This window comes from Myotis daubentonii, chromosome 9, assembly GCF_963259705.1.
Source record: "Myotis daubentonii chromosome 9, mMyoDau2.1, whole genome shotgun sequence".
Classification (NCBI taxonomy): Eukaryota; Metazoa; Chordata; class Mammalia; order Chiroptera; family Vespertilionidae; genus Myotis; species Myotis daubentonii.
The window spans coordinates 46,616,418-46,632,542 of record NC_081848.1 but is presented as its reverse complement, the minus strand read 5'-3'; the positions used below and the strand labels follow the sequence as shown (position 1 = coordinate 46,632,542).

The window sequence follows — 16,125 nt, the reverse complement described above, 5'->3', positions numbered from 1 at the left end:
CCCCAAGAAAGGTTGTTTCCCCAGGTGGGGATGTTTCCCTGGAGTTAGGGATTAACAGGACTAAGGAAGGGAATAAATCAGTAAAACCCCTTAACTAAGTGCCAGTGGGGTAGTTAATCACCTTAAGTAGGAACAATCACTCTTAAGCTACATAATCTTTACTTAGGATAATCTCCTTCAGTTACTTCCTTGTAGTTTAACAGAACAGTGAAGTAGTGACCTCGGAATGGAGATAACAAACTAGCCCTAATCTTTGGAATAGAATGGATAGGATTAAAATCAACAGAACTAGATAGAGATGGGATTTTTGGCAAAGCTCAGATAAGAAACTATGGACACGAAACAAGGAACTGTCAAAAGTCAAGGGAGGACCCAAAACATACCATGATGTAACTATAGAGCAGTCGTAGGCAAACTACGGACCGTTTGAAATGAATAAAACTAAAAAAAAAAAAAAAAAAAAAAAGACCGTACCCTTTTATGTAATGATGTTTACTTTGAATTTATATTAGTTCACACAAACACTCCATCCATGCTTTTGTTCCGGCCCTCCGGTCCAGTTTAAGAACCCATTGTGTCCCTCGAGTCAAAAAGATTGCCCACCCCTGCTATAGAGGCATGCTTATAAGGATCAAATGGTATAAAACAGCTATAACAGGACAATAAAAGAGAACCCAACTATGCTGATGATCTAAACGCTGTCTCTGTGTCCATCACTCTTCGCCGATGCCGTCCTCACCTTTGGGAACCCCTGGACCACAGGGGCTGTATCCCAGCATCCACCACTTGTAGATTAGTTGTGACATTACAGCATAACAGTTATTTAGCTTATTCCTCTTGTTATGGGTTCACTCAGCGAGATAGACCACCGACTCAGAATAAAAATTTAAGAGCCTTTATTAAGCTGGCCAGCTGACTACAGTTACAGCACCCTGCTGAAGCAAAGGCTGAACTGCAGCCAACTTCCATGGCCAGCAACTACAGTTACAGCACCCTGCCAAAGCAGAGTCTGAGCTGCAGTGCTGACTGCAGGAGTTACATTTTGTTATTAAATTTTGTGGAGGCCCAGAGAAAAATGTGCCTTTCAAATTCTGGGCCCCCCAATATGGAGGAAACTCTCTTTATTTATACTTTTTCCAGTCTTTTGTCTCCCAAATTTGGAATGAGACTTCCGGGCCTTCTGAGAAAGAAGGCCTGTATGCTGGGAAGGGGCCATGAGACCATATCTCAAGGCCTGGCCTGATGTCAGTACCTTCCTATCTGTGTGTTTTAGGAACAGAAAGCACAGCATGACCCGTCTGGCCAAAGTGCCAGATATGCAGCCCAGCACACTCTCTTAGATCGATAGTGCCTTTCCCAACTTTCTTATTCCTTTGTTTTTGAGTAAAATTTCATTATAACCTCATTGATAGGCTGAGATATTCTCATCTGGGCTTCACTGGCAGGAATATTCAACAAGGACTTTTTGGCAAATTACAGTTAAGAACAAAATAAATGTGATTTTAACTTATACCTCAAAATGCATCTCAAGATATTGAGGCGCTTGGTACTTCATCGGTCATTACAACTATTTCAAACACTAATTAATCAATCAAAAATGTAGAGATATCACTATCACAATTGTGTTTTTTTTAATATATTTTTATTGATTTCAGAAAGGGAGAGGGAGAGAGAGATGGAAACATCAATGAGGAATAGAGAATCACTGATTAGCTGCCTCCTGCACACCCCTTACTGGGGATCAAGCCCTGGCATGTGCCCTTGACTGAAATCAAACCCAGTACCCTCCAATCCACAGGCCTACACTCTACCCACTGAGCCAAACCAGGTAGGGCACTATTATAGTTCTTTAGCAATATGGAAGATAATATGTCTTAGGTTCCTCAGAAGCTGGTCTAAGACATAGATTCACAAGGGATTTATTAGAAAAGTTATTCCAGTAAACATTAAAAAGGGGAAGCAAGAAGGAAAAGTAATTTAAAATGAGGGAATAAATTAGTAGATTTAAGTCAATTTTTGTAATTTAGGGCAAGTCATCAACAGTTGTGGTGAAGAACACAAATGTGAAAGTTAGACTACTTGGTTTTGCATAGACCTTCCACCATTTACCTGCTGTATGACCCCAGATGGGTTACTCAATCTCTCTCTCCTTCATTTTTTTTTTTCTGTATAAAATGATGCCACCTCATCAAAGTGTTGGGATTACTTGAGATGCTGTATATATGTACCACATTCTCCACTGTAATCTCTTGAAGAAGAGGGTCCAAGTCTTGTTCATTTCCATATGCAAGCATATAAAATGGTATTTACCCCGGTGTAGGTGATGAGTAATGGTTATGGAATACAATTGACAGGACAGATTTACTAGATATTGGAGGTGGGAAAGAAATAAATCAAAGCTGGTTCTGATATTTCAAATAGATAATGGACCTGATGACAACTAAATAGAAATTACCAATGGCCTCTACTAAATCCAATTTTTTTCTTCTCAATCATCTTCCTTGCCCTACCAGCATTATTTTATCACTCTGGCCTCCTTGAAACACTTTCTTCACTTTGACTTGAGAATACTATACTCTTGCTTTACTTTCTATATCACTCTGCATTACTGGTTCTTCCTCTTCTGTTAGAACTCTTTCATAATGCAATCATACTTCAAGGGCTCAATCTTCCTTCTTCCTTCTATATCAAGACTCTCTCTCTCTTAATGTGTCATTAGTCCCCATGGCATTAAACACCACTTGCATTCTGATGACTCCTAATAGAAATGTCTCACCCACACCTCTGTCCAATTATCAAACACCTGCCTACTTAACACCTCCATTTGGAGGTCTTAAAAACATCAAGCTTGACATGCTTAAAACTGGATTCTAAGCATACCTTTATACAAAGCCTGTTCTACTACCAGCCTTCCTCATTTAAGGTAAAACTAAATCCATTGTTTCAATTCACTGTTTGGCTCTTATGGAGTTATTGGTCTCCTCTTAAATCAGGGGAGGGAATGTAGGTCCCATCTGATCTGAGGGCTTTATAAAGCCTGAGAATTTTGTATGGCCCGCCAATGATGTTACAAATATCCAAATGGCCCTTGGCAGAAAAAGGTTCCCAACCCCTGTAACACTTAAATGCTTACCACCAAAATCTCCATTATTTTCAATAACATCCTTAGGCTTGAACTTGCCCACACTGTTTCAAATAAAATTAGTTCCTTTAGGTTAGATCTTCAGAGCTGTGTTATTGTGAGCTTCCCTTTCTCCTAGAAAAAAAAAATAAATCTCTGAGCCAGTGCTATACCCACTGGGTGAGGGTAGAAGTCTCTAGCTTTTTGGCTTGCCTTTCCTACCATGGAAACTCTGCCCTACAAGGGAGCAAGGCAAGGAAAATTGAGGTTCCAATATTTTCATCTTGCCATTGCTGTGGTAGGATTTCCACACCAAGAAGTAGGAATGGGAGCAAAGAGTGACCCCAACCTTTCTGTAACACTCTCTTGCAATTTAGCCTCTGTAACTCAGAGCTAGTAAGGATGAGTAATTCTGGCTGCCTGACCCTCCCAGAAAGATACCTTATCCCTTGTCTGGGAGCTGAGGGGAAAGGAAGCTATAACGTAAGACTGGATATTCAAGAATTCATTGTCTTGGGGACACATTCTTGGAATATAAGATTTAATGCATCGTCTAGGACAGTGGTTGGCAAACTCATTAGTCAGCAGAGCCAAATATCAACAGTACTTCTTCAAAATAGACTCGCCCAGGCCGAAAAGCGACTGCTGCGCATGGGCCATGAAGTTTCAATTGCACTGTACATGCGCACCTGCATGTGGTATTTTGTGGAAGAGCCACACTCAAGGGGCCAAAGAGCCACATGTGGCTCGTGAGCCGCAGTTTGCCGACCACGGGTCTAGGACCTCAGAGCATTGGAAAAGCTCACTGTCTAAAGCAGTGGTTCTCAACCTTGGCTGCACATTAGAATCACCTGGGAATCTTTTTAAAATCCTGATTTCTGGGCCTCATCCTCCAGAAATTCTGTTTCTTTTTTACTAATGTTGTGGCCCCACCCCATAACAAAGAAACAGAATTTCTGGAAGATGAGTCCCAGAAATCAGGATTTTAAAAAGATTCCCAGGTGATTCTAATGTGCAGCCAAGGTTGAGAACCACGGACGCCAGATGCCGGGGTCCGACCCCAGCAGGTCCAGGGGTCCCCAAAGGTGTGGACGGAGTCGGCGAAGAAGGAATGACACGGAGACAGCATTTAGTTGATCAGCAGCCTAGCCAGGATCTCCAGCCAGGATCTCCAGCCAAGTTCTGGTCTGGATCTCCAGAGAGGTTCTGCTGTTTATTGTCTTGTTACATCCGTATTTATACCAGTTGATTTTAATCCTGTCAATTTCTATTACAAAGGTTAGGGCGTTTCTTATCTCCATTCCAGGGAGTAAAGATTATGTAGCTTAAGCATGATTGTTTGAAGTTAAAGTGATTAACTACCGGCCTGGCACTTAGTTAAGGAGTTTCATCCCCTCCCTAACTTCAAGGAAAAATCCCTACCTGGGGAAACAACCTTTCTCGGAGAGGTGACCTTGGTTAAAACACACAGCGCTAAGGGGAGCAAACATATTAAGAACAGTATGCTATATACGCCAGGTCCCTTGAAACATATGCTGTGCAGATGTTTCTATCCTGCAGCGACTGTGTCAAGCAGCAAGGATGGACCGGCTTCTGGCAACTGGTCTAAAGAAATTCACTAAAAGTATGGAGCCTCTTAGAAACTTACAGAGATCAAAAGCCCACACTGAGAACAATAGAAATACTTGAGTTTGTGGGGGAAAAAATAAAATAAACGGTAGCAATCTGATGGGCATGCTGGAATGGTTAAATGAGGTAAAGTAAGAAGACACATAGGACCATTACATTTCATGGGAAAGCCCAAAGGAAACATTCACCAAGGCGTTAGGAATGTTCAGTGGTAGCTGTCACTCATTAACAACTATGGTGATGATGGAACTCAAAAGTAATTAAAATCATGTGCAAGCACTTAACTACTAGAAACCAGGAGGATGCAATTACCCTAACAAGGGAAACAGATAGGCAACCAAAAGTCCACTATCCGCAGGGGTTGTAAAGATGGTCAGTAGAACATGGTCTTGGTAAATATTGCTGTCATCTAAATGGATTTGAACAATAGGATCGAAGAGAATAAAGAGGCATCATGCTCTTGCCAGTTTGGTTCAATTGGTTGAGCGTTGCCGCATGCACTGAAAGGTCACCATTTCGATTTCAGGTCAGGGCATACACCCAGGTTTCAGGTTTGATCCCAGGTAAAAGTGGGTGCTGGAGGCAACCAATCAATGTTTCTCTCTCCCTCTCCCTTCATCTCTCTCTAAAATCAATAAAAACATCTTTTTAAAAAAAGAAAGTGCCAAAAGGAAATAAGGGTTTCATAAGATTCCTACACTTGTTGGAAAAGAGATGCATTTTTTTTGAGAGGTGAGAGAAATGGGCCTTCTAGAAGTGACCAGCAGGCAGGAAAGTAAGCAGTGGCCCACACTCAGTTGAGAGCAGTGAAGAGGAGCATGAGACTTGGCTGTCAGATGGGTCACTCAGTAGTAAGAAATAATTAGAGAAAGAAAACTGGATGGTAAAAAAGATAGGTAAAACTGATGAGCAGAACAAAAATAAAGTTGTTTCTGCATGGCCTTCAGGTTGAGAGTAAGAAAGGTGGGGTCAAATAAGAAAGCCTAGGCCCTGCAAATGATGCCCTTCTTGCCTCAGCATGTAGATAATCTGGTCTCTAGAGTCACAATGAAATTGAAAATATTAATGTAGTGTTTACAAATACAAAATGCGAGCCTCACAACCAAATATTAGTCTTAGTAATATCATCACAGACCCTGTCAATCACAAATTTTCCTTACTCTTCCCTTGCCTCACGATCAAACTAAAGCTATCCACCTTATGGCCTCACATTTTATTTCTGAGGCCCTACTTCAATCATCTGAATTTCTTCTGGAGCTACTTGGAAGTTGTGAGTCCTTCTCTAACCACCAGATGGTAGTAAAGAACCTTATGAGGTTAATTCTGATAGATGTTTTCAACTTCACTGTTGACACTTGAGGCCAGATCATTCTTTTTTGTGGGAGACTGTCCTACGCATAATAGGAAAGGGTCATCCATATTTTATCCCAGCAGGTGAAACAATTTTATTTCACCATTGTCTTTAAAATCACAAAGACACTATGTTCTCCATATAAAAACATAAGTACATATAACTATATTTTCTAGAAAATGATTATATAGACCCTCTCAAAGTAAAAATGTTTCCTATTACATGGTTTCAGTGAAGGTGCTTGGAAAGAACTCACATCTGTTCTGATTCCTAAAACATACCATTTCACCACTGCATCTTTAGGTTCAAAGTATAGAATATTATTATCAGTACATGTTCCTGTGTTCTTACACATTTGATAATACACATATAGAATGGAGCTTCCATTGGTTCATCAGCCTTTTCTGCAGGTTCATCAGCAGGTTGAGCAGGCTGTGGCTTTCTCTGTGGCCTTTCTTTTTTTTTTATTTTAGTAAATCTTTATTGTTCAGATTATTACATTTGTTCCTCTTTTTTCCCCCCATAGCTCCCCTCCACCCAGTTCCCACCCCACTCTCTGCCCTTACCCCGCCACTGTCCTCATCCATAGGTGCACAATTTTTGTCCAGTCTCTTCCCGCATCTTCCACACCCCTTTCCCCCCCAAGAATAGTCAGTCCATTCCCTTTCTATGTCCCTGATTCTATTATAATCACCAGTTCATTCTGTTCATCAGATTATTTATTCCCTTGATTCTTAGATTCACTTGTTGATAGATGCATGTTTGTTGTTCATAATTAGTATCTTTACCTTTTTCTTCTTCCCCTTCTTAAAGGATACCTTTCAGCATTTCATATAATCCTGGTTTGGTGGTCATGAACTCCTTTAGCTTTTCCTTATCTGTGAAGCTCTTTATCTGACCTTCAATTCTGAATGATAGCTTTGCTGGATAAAGCAATCTTGGTTGTAGGTTCTTGGCATTCATCACTTTGAATATTTCTTGCCACTCCCTTCTGGCCTGCAAAGTTTCTGTTGAGAAATCAGCTGACAGTTGTATGGGTACTCCCTTGTAGGTAACTGACTGTCTTTCTCTTGCTGCTTTTAAGATTCTCTCTTTGTCTTTTGCTCTTGGCATTTTAATTATGATGTGTCTTGGTGTGGTCCTCTTTGGATTCCTTTTGTTTGGGGTTCTCTGCGCTTCCTGGACTTGTAAGTCTGTTTCTTTCACCAGGCAGGGGAAGTTTTCTGTCATTATTTCTTCAAATAGGTTTTCAATATCTTGGTCTCTCTCATCTTCTGGCACCCCTATAATTCTGATGTTGGTACGCTTGAAGCTGTCCCAGAGGCCCCTTACACTATCTTCGTATTTTCGGATTCTTTTTTCATTTTGCTTTTCCGGTTGGGTGTTTTTTGCTTCTTCACACTTCAAATCTTTGACTTGATTCTTGCGTTCCTCTGGTCTGCTGTTGGGAGTCTGTATAATATTCTTTATTTCAGTCAGTGTATGCTTAGTTTCTAGTTGGTTCTTTATCATAGCATCGAGGGTCTCATTAGATTTCTTGTAGATCTCATTAAGTTTATCAGCGGCTTCTAGACAGTTCTTGAGAGACCTTAAAAGTGTGGTTCTGAACTCTATATCCTCCATGGACAATTTTGTCCTGTTTCTTTGTCTCTGCATTTTTTATGCTTTCTTGGTACACCCCCTAGTGGTCTTTGTGCGAAGTCTTGTTGTAGTTAAGCCTTGATTGTTGTAGTTGATACTAGGGGGATTTGACCTCCAGGCCAACTGGCTGTGAGAATCTGTGGCCTTTCTTCAATGTCTTCCAGGAATGGAGACACATTATTGTCATCATTATAAGTCATAAACTCCAAGTCCTTACCAACAATTCCAATGGAAACACTCTTTGTAGTTAGGTCCTGTTCTGTAGGAAGTGTCTCTCTTAAAGCATGCAGATTATGCTTAATCAGTTCATTCAAATTGCATTCCATAATCTCAGACATATGTCTGTCCAAGTAAGCATGAGCTGATTGAAAATGAGTTCCAATGGACACAGGTATGCTGTCAAAATAGCAGATAGACAGGTGTGGAAAACAAGAAGGCCCATATCATCATAACCAGCAACAAGCAGCCCAATATCATATGGTCTTTGGCCATATCTTTGTGTTGGCATCTGGGTCTTGCCTCTAATTACAGATACAAGAGGAGACACAGAAAGAGGTCTGTCAAATACAAATCTGGAATCCAAACACTCCTGGAGGATAAAGTTACACAACAGTCTAGCGCCAGCAGTAAGTCCCGCAATTGAAATACCTATATGTGAACATGGAGAATTTTTTTCTGGTGAGCTACAAGTTCTGAGTGTGCTTTCTTCAATGCAACCAACACTGCACTGGGTTTCTTATTTCAGACTAACTGTGGCTAAACCTTGATTGACAGCTTCCATTGCATATTCAATTTGTTGAATCCTGCCCTGAGGACTCCAAACATTGACATCTTTGTCACACTGGTGGTAAAACATGGTTCCAAAATGGGCGTGGCTGTCCCCTCCTGCAGACATGCCTATCGATGAGTGCTGCCTAAACTAAGGTTTGGCTATCTACAGGAATGTCTGTGCAGTCAGATTTTGATGGAATTTTTTAAATCTATGTTGTTGTTTTATTTTTTACTGAATTCATTGGGGTACAGGTTTCAAGTGTACAACTCAGTAAAATATCATTTGCACACTCCGCGGTGCGCCCATTGCTTTTAATAACTTTTATTCATTGAAAAAAATTTTAAGTTGGAAAAACATACAAAAGGAAATTAAGAACACACAAAATCCCACTCCTCAGATAAACTTCTGTGAACAGTTTAATGACAATACTTTGAGGCTTATGGACACATAGTTAAATATGTATAATTGTGCATATATAATAATCTACTATCCTATAATCTCCTTTTCACTCAAAATTTCCTAAGGACATCTTTTGATATCAACAATATTGGTCTATTTAATAATTTTAATGCCTGAATAATGTACATTTATTTGTACTTAAACAGATCTCCAACAGGTGGTAACCAGGTTCCTAAATTTCCACTATTATAAATTGCATTGCAATGAACATCTTTGAATATATATCTTTGCACAGGCTGAGAATGACACTGTTTCACACTCAACATTTCTGTGTATCTAGAATTTTTCCAGGACCCAGAGCTTTAAGAAGTGAATTAGACATAGATCTTGTTCCCAAGATGTACATAGGCTGGTAGGAAAAATGAACACAGGACCAAAAAAAAGTATGGTGAGTGGCAGGAAATGCAAAGTAGACTGTTAACCAAAGATGAAGAGAATATAACTGACTGGGGGTCAGGGATGGCTTCACAGACATAGGCCTCGGAAGAATCAGTATAAAAGTTAGTCTGCTCCTTTTTTTAAAAATGGTTATTTTATAACAACCATTTATTTAAGTGCCTATTTCTCCTGCACTCTGTGTGTAGGTGAAGGCCAGCCTTTCCTTATTCATATACCCTCTATTTATCATAGGGCTTCATATGTACTGAATTGTTACAGAATTTACCAGGTGACCGGAAAATACACAAAGAGTACTTGGAGATTCAGGAAGAACTCATTATTTTCAGATGTACTAGTACAGTGACTCAGGGGAGTCTGTTTTTCCAAAGCCTGAGTGAGTGAATATGGGTGAAGCTTTCATTTTATACCCTTGGTTTCTTTGTACCCCAAATATGGCAGGCTTCTGGACCTTTCTCGGGCTTTGCAAAAAGCCCCGTGTATTGGGATGGGGGACATGAGATTACACCAAAGGCCTGGCCTGGTGCCAGTGCTGAAAACCCCCTCCGAGGGCTTGTGTATGGTTCATGGTTTATGGTCTCGGTAAAATGGGAGTATTCCGGGAAACAGGTTCTACAAGGCAGGACAGGCATCAATGGAGTTAATTATCGGCTTTCAAGAGTATGCATTAGAAGGCAGATTACTGGCACAGACTCAGATTGCTAGCTTCTCCCCACCCTCCCACACCCCGCCAAAATGTCTTATAATCCCCCTTCAGAATCTTCAGTAAAGGGTTGCTGAATGGGGGTATCTACACTAATAATAGAGGAATATGCAAATTGTCCAGAACACCATCACAGTAACAGTAACAACTGAACAGCAGGCTGGCAGGCTGTGTGGGGTGACAAGACCAGCAGGGGGGTTAGTGAGGGATGACCAAACAACTAAACAACAGGCTGCATGGGGTGACCAGGCTGGCGGGGGGTTAGTGAGGGACGGCTAAACAGCTGAACAGCAGGCTGCGTGGGGTGACCAGGCCGGCAGGGGCCAGTTGTGGGAGACCAGGCCAGCAGGGAGGGCAGTAAGGGGCGACCAGGCTAGTGATGGGGGCAGTTGGGGGCGACCAGGCTGGCAGTGGGCAAAGAAATGGGCAACCAGGCCGGCGGGGGCAGCAGTTAGGGGCGACCAGGTCAGAAGAGAGGGGCAGTTGGGGGCGACCAGGCCAGTGGAGGGGCAGTTGGCGGAGACTAGGCTGGCGGGGGTGGGGGGGGGCAGTAAGGGGTGACCAGGCTGGCAGTGGGAACAGTTGGGAGCAACCAGGCTGGCGGGGGGGGGGCAGTAAGGGGTGACCAGGCTGGCAAGAGGGCAGTTGGGGGCGATCAGGCCGGCAGGGGAGGCATTTAGGGGGCAATCAGGCAGGCAGGCAGGTGAGCATTAGGAGCCAGCAGTCCTGGATTTTGAGAGGAATGTTCAACTGTCCTAGGGATTGGGCCTAAACTGGCATTCAGAAATCCCCCGAGTGTTCCTGGACTGGAGAGGGTGCAGGCTGGGCTGAGAGAATGTCCCCCCCCCCCCCCCGCCTGCACAAATTTCATGCACCGGTCCTCTAGTTTATTATAAACCTTCTTGTCATGAGAGCATTCTCCTGAAAGGAGAGAAGGGAGAACCATATAGGAACAAATAGGCTATGGATAAAAGTTTAAATTCTCAACTTTCCACACTTAAAGACAGACAAGGAAACAGGGATGGGGAAAAAGAGAGGAAGAGAAAAAAGGTAAACTAGTATATACTTCTCTGGTCCTTTCTTTCCTCTTCTGAAAAGCTCACCCAAGAATATATCTGAATGACCTTGCAGAAGGGCACAGTAAAAATCAGATGATCCAGAGAAATGTTTTACTCTCCTTATTTTCATCTAGAATGTAATATTCTCTCCCCCATTCATGGTCAGCAGGAGAAAAAAATTACAGTCTCTAATTCAGTTTAAACTTAACTAAATCTGACAATTTAAACATCCTCTTAGAAAGTGTGTAGTCTCTATTAGAAAAAATAATGTTTAATCACTCAGAAAGCCTTTCCTTGAGAAAGGCTTTTCCTGTTGTGGTGGCTGCTACCAGCTGGTCTCCTGAGCACTCTCCTTCATACACCTAATTGCTAAACATTCTGCAGGATATCACTGCTGAATTGACTAGTTAACTTGGGTTCTAGACTTTTAGCAGGGACAAGGTTCCTGAGTTGCTGATGCTATTACCAAGGATTTTGCTGGCTACACAACCCCTGAGTTTACTGCTACATCCTCCATTCTGAAAGTTGGCCCAGCAGTCCACACTACTTCAAGCCTGAGTCAACTCACTCTGCTATGGTAGGCCTATGGAAACCCAAGGGGTTTCTTTTATTGTTGTTGTTAATCCTCACACCAGGTTATTTTTCCCTTTGATTTGTTTAGAGAGAATGGAAGGGAGTGAGGGAGGGGAAGAAGGGAGAGAGACAGAGAGAGACAAAGAGAGATCAATGTCAGAGAGACACATCAATTAGTTGCCTTCTGCATCCACCCCCAACCAGGGCCTGGGATCAAATCTACAACCCAAGTACACACCCTTGACTGGAAATTGAGCCCATGACCCTTCAGCGCAGGGGCTGAAGCTCTGACCAATTTGCAACACCAGCCAGGGCCCAATGTGTTTCTATTGTGTACCCACCAACACTCAGGGCATCTTTAAACCCCAGAGCCTCCCTCTACCTGACCATGGTTGCTACATTTCTGTGACTGAGTCCTCAACTTGCAACACACCAAATCCATTTTGGATATCAAAAACTAATATTATCTCAACCTTATTTTTTTAATATGTTTTATTGATTTCACAGAGAGGAAGGGAAAGGGGGAGAGAGGAGGGAAACATCAATGATGAGAGAGAATCATTGATTGGATGCCTGCTGCACACCCCCAACTGGGGATCGAGCCCATAACCTGGGCATGTGCCCTGACTGGGAATCTAGCCAGGACTTCCTGGTTCTTGGGTCAAAGCTCAACCCTGAGCCACATTAGCCAGGAAATTCCAAGGATGTTAGAAGTTCTGTGCCAGGAATTAAGATTTAATTACAAATAGTTATGTTTATTTTATCAAAACATTACACAGGGTTCTCTGCAGTACTCCTTTCTCCCAGCAGAAGCGATGAAATTCTATGTACAGCATTTTCCTACCGGCTGGGGTCTTTCTTCTTCACATGCCTCCCAGAACATTGCTTGGGACCAATTTCCTCACCTCTGCCGGAACTACAGTCAATACCAACACCTCCTCAGAGGCTCAACCTAAACTCTCATCACAGTCACTCCAGGTGTTGACTCACCCAGAATAGTCAGATCCATTGGAATGCCTTTCCTGGGGGCTCAGCTGGACACTCAGAGCCACTGGGTACCAAGGGCCAGAAGGTAGATGCATTCTGCTCAGATGCAGATAGGGAGGTGACTCATCTGTAAAGAATTTGAAAGTAGCAATAAAACTAATTAAAAGTCAATCTGATTCTTATCTCCTTGCACAACAATACTAACATTACACTAAAGTGTAATGATATAATAACCTTCTCCCAAAAATCTTCTGTTGGTCTAAGTTCTAAACAATTACTATGGTTAGTGTTGAGTAACCTATATATGCAGGCTTAAATGATCACTTTTTAAAATTAATCCACTAAAAATATTTAATTCTTCATGGAAAGTTATTTGCAGAATTATCAGTTACACAGTTAAATTCAGCCACATACATAACTTTCACAGTAAATTTGTAAGAATTTAACCATCTTTCAAACTCACTTCAGGTGCATTTTCTGGCTCCAACCCCTTTGAAAGAAGGTGGCCCTGCTATTGTAGTAGTAAAATTAAAATAAACAATCTTAAATTATGAGACTTTTCTGACATCTTCTTCTTCTTTTTTTTTTTTTTTTTTTTTTTTTTTTTTTTGTAAGGTGAAGTTTCAGATGAGGTCAATCAGACACAAAAATATTAGAAATCAGCCAAAACAAGCCTTGAACAGCATGCAGTAAAACAAGTTTTAAAATTGTTCCTTGAACACACACACAAAAAACATTCTGTGGTAATCTATTAACTCTGCAAAATGTAAAGAGATTGACATAGAAAAGATAATGAAATCTTGAAGACTATCAGAAGAGAGAAGAAATGATGGTCTTGTATGACCAAAACTGAATAAATAAATAAATACTCTGTAATCCTGTACATTTTCACCAAGAGAACATCCCTTCTGAAGCAATGGATCAAATAATGTCAGTGGCAATGTTCATTTTCTCAAACTTTGGCAAAAGATCTTCAGAAATGTTTACCAATAGGTATTGATGGTGATTTTCCAATTGTGGAGTTCACTGAAAGCTGCAAAATTTGATCCCAAAGAAACAAGACAGGGCATTGTAGTTTCTGGAATTTACTGTGAAGTGTGATTTGTATGAATTTCTACCAAAATATCCATGTTTCCTAAAATTTGTTATCTGTTACTTCAAACTAAATAAACCTTTTCAAATTAAAATGAACAAGAAGTGTCCTCTGGTCATCTATGAGCAAAGACAAGTGACACACTCTAAGTATGCCGTCTAGTGAGCATGAACATGTGAAGACAAGTGTATCACCTTCCTAGTGCTGCTGTGACAAAGTGCCACAACTGGGCACCTTAAAACAAGTGAACTGGATTGTCTCATAGCTCCAATGTATCAGCTGGGTCACACACTTTTTGAAGGATCTAGAGAAGAATCTGTTCCATACCCTGTCTTAGGTTCCAGTGTTTGCCAGAAATCCTTAAGGATCCTTGGCTTGCAACTGCCTAAGGCAGATCTCTGCCTTCTTGGTCACATGGGTCCTCCCAGTGTGTGTGTCTGTCTTCACAAGGTTATCTTTACTCAGTGTGTCCCTCTGTGTCTTCACCTCAGTTCTTTTTATAAGGACACCGTTCGCTTGGATTAGATGCCCACCCTACTCCAGTATGACCTCATCTTAACGAACTGCATGTGCAGTGACCCTCCTTCCAAATGAGGCCATATTCTGAGGGACTGGAGGGAGGTGGAGGAGGTTGGGGGATGTTAGGACATAATATATCCTTTGCTGGATGTGGGAGAACCACAGATCACCCCATAATAAAGAGCAGTGTTTTTGCAAACTTACAAGCATTAAGGCTCCAAAACAGAAACTATCATGTTATTGTATGTTACCTTAACACACGAATGCCTAGTATGTTTCCTCCCTTAAAAAAATACACTGATATAATTTAAAAGTATTAATCCATTACTTTCCTTTGAGTGATTTGTGTTTTTTCTTTAGTATGATTATATATGTACCTACCTCAACAAAAGAAAGTTTTCACTATCTGTTTCTTATCTGAACATCATTGCTACTCCTTTCATTTCACCATGATGACTGAAAACAATTGTGTCAAAAATGACGCCATCCCTGTGTCAGACACACCTGCTCACACCTTCTATGGGAGGGTGAGCCCCCAGCACAGGAGTAGGACCCCTCCAAGCGCTTCTCGCCTAAGGCACTCACTTTCCCATCAGGCTCCGAGGTGGAGCTTCCATTGCTCTACAGGCCACATGGAGCCTGAGGCAGCACAAGAGAACCCTGAAGGCAGCTCCTCCCTCAGGAGGGGGCGCCTGTTCCCACACAGACCAAGAGCACACGCAGTGCCTGAAGCCACCCAGCTGGCCTGCCCTGAAAGTGGTCCACACCCCTTCTCACCCTCCCCCAAGTTGCCCACCAGGCAGACTCTGAAGCTCATGGGCAAACAAGTCCACCAGGCATTTAACAAGGAAGTGTCCTTCAAGCACCCCTCCCTGCAGTTTCCTTTTATGTTTCCAGTTGTAGCCCCACTGTGAGCAGTGAAAGTGAGCAACAGGGACCTCCATCATCCTGCCTAGGCCATATTCCCCCCTCTGGGCCTTGTTCCCCAGTCCTACATCCACCTATTGTGGAACTTGCTTGCAGGACTAGTGCCACAGGAAGGCATGAAGGTGTCATGGGGGCGTGTGGTCAGATGAAGGGTTACCCCACAAAGATCAGGGTGGGATGCTCTGGTCCAAAGAGGGGGTCTGGCCTGAGGGGGCATTCACTAAAACATATTTTATTCTACATGCAAGTTAATTTGCAGAATTGACAAACTCAGCCACATATCTTACTTTCCATAGTAAATTAATAAGAATTTAGGATCTTTCAAGCTCATTTCTGGTGCGTTTTGTGATTTCAGCCCATGTGGTAGAATATAGCCCTGCTTTTAAAGCACGAACTTTAAAATAAATGATCTTAGTTATTTGAAACTTATCTTTTATGACATTTTTTTTTTTTTTTTTTTTTTTTTTACTGAGGTGCAGTTTCAGATGAGGTCAGACACAAAAATATAGGCAAACAGCCCTGGCCAGTGTTGTTTAGTTGGTTGGAGCATTGGTGTGTGTGTGTGTGTGTGTGTGTGTGTGTGTGTGTGTGTGTGTGTGTGTTTGCAGACCCTACATTTGGGAGTGCTGAAAGTGAAATGTCTCTGCAGTGCCTAACTCTGCTCTCTTCTGGGTAACTCTCCCTCTATGTGAAGGAGTTGATACCAAAGCTGTTTCAAGTTCTGGCCCATTGGTCCCAAGGTCAGCCTACGGTGCTCAGGGAATGCTGCTGATCCCAAATTGGAATATGCAAGTAGGCAGTGATTGAGTATAAAGGGAACTGCCTCCCACCCCCTCACAGAGACAGCAGCCTGATGCTCCTAACTCAGCTATGATAGGGGCTGTGACAGCACCAGG

The 16,125-nt window shown here is 42.1% G+C and overlaps 2 pseudogenes; one reads left to right on the top strand and one right to left on the bottom strand.

Annotated features, from left to right (window-relative positions):
• The window catches only part of LOC132240921 (interferon-induced very large GTPase 1-like), a 126,706-nt pseudogene that overhangs the window by 48,281 nt on the left and 62,300 nt on the right, over positions 1-16,125 (top strand).
• On the bottom strand, positions 6,387-8,598 carry LOC132241893 (proteasome subunit alpha type-1-like; annotated as a pseudogene).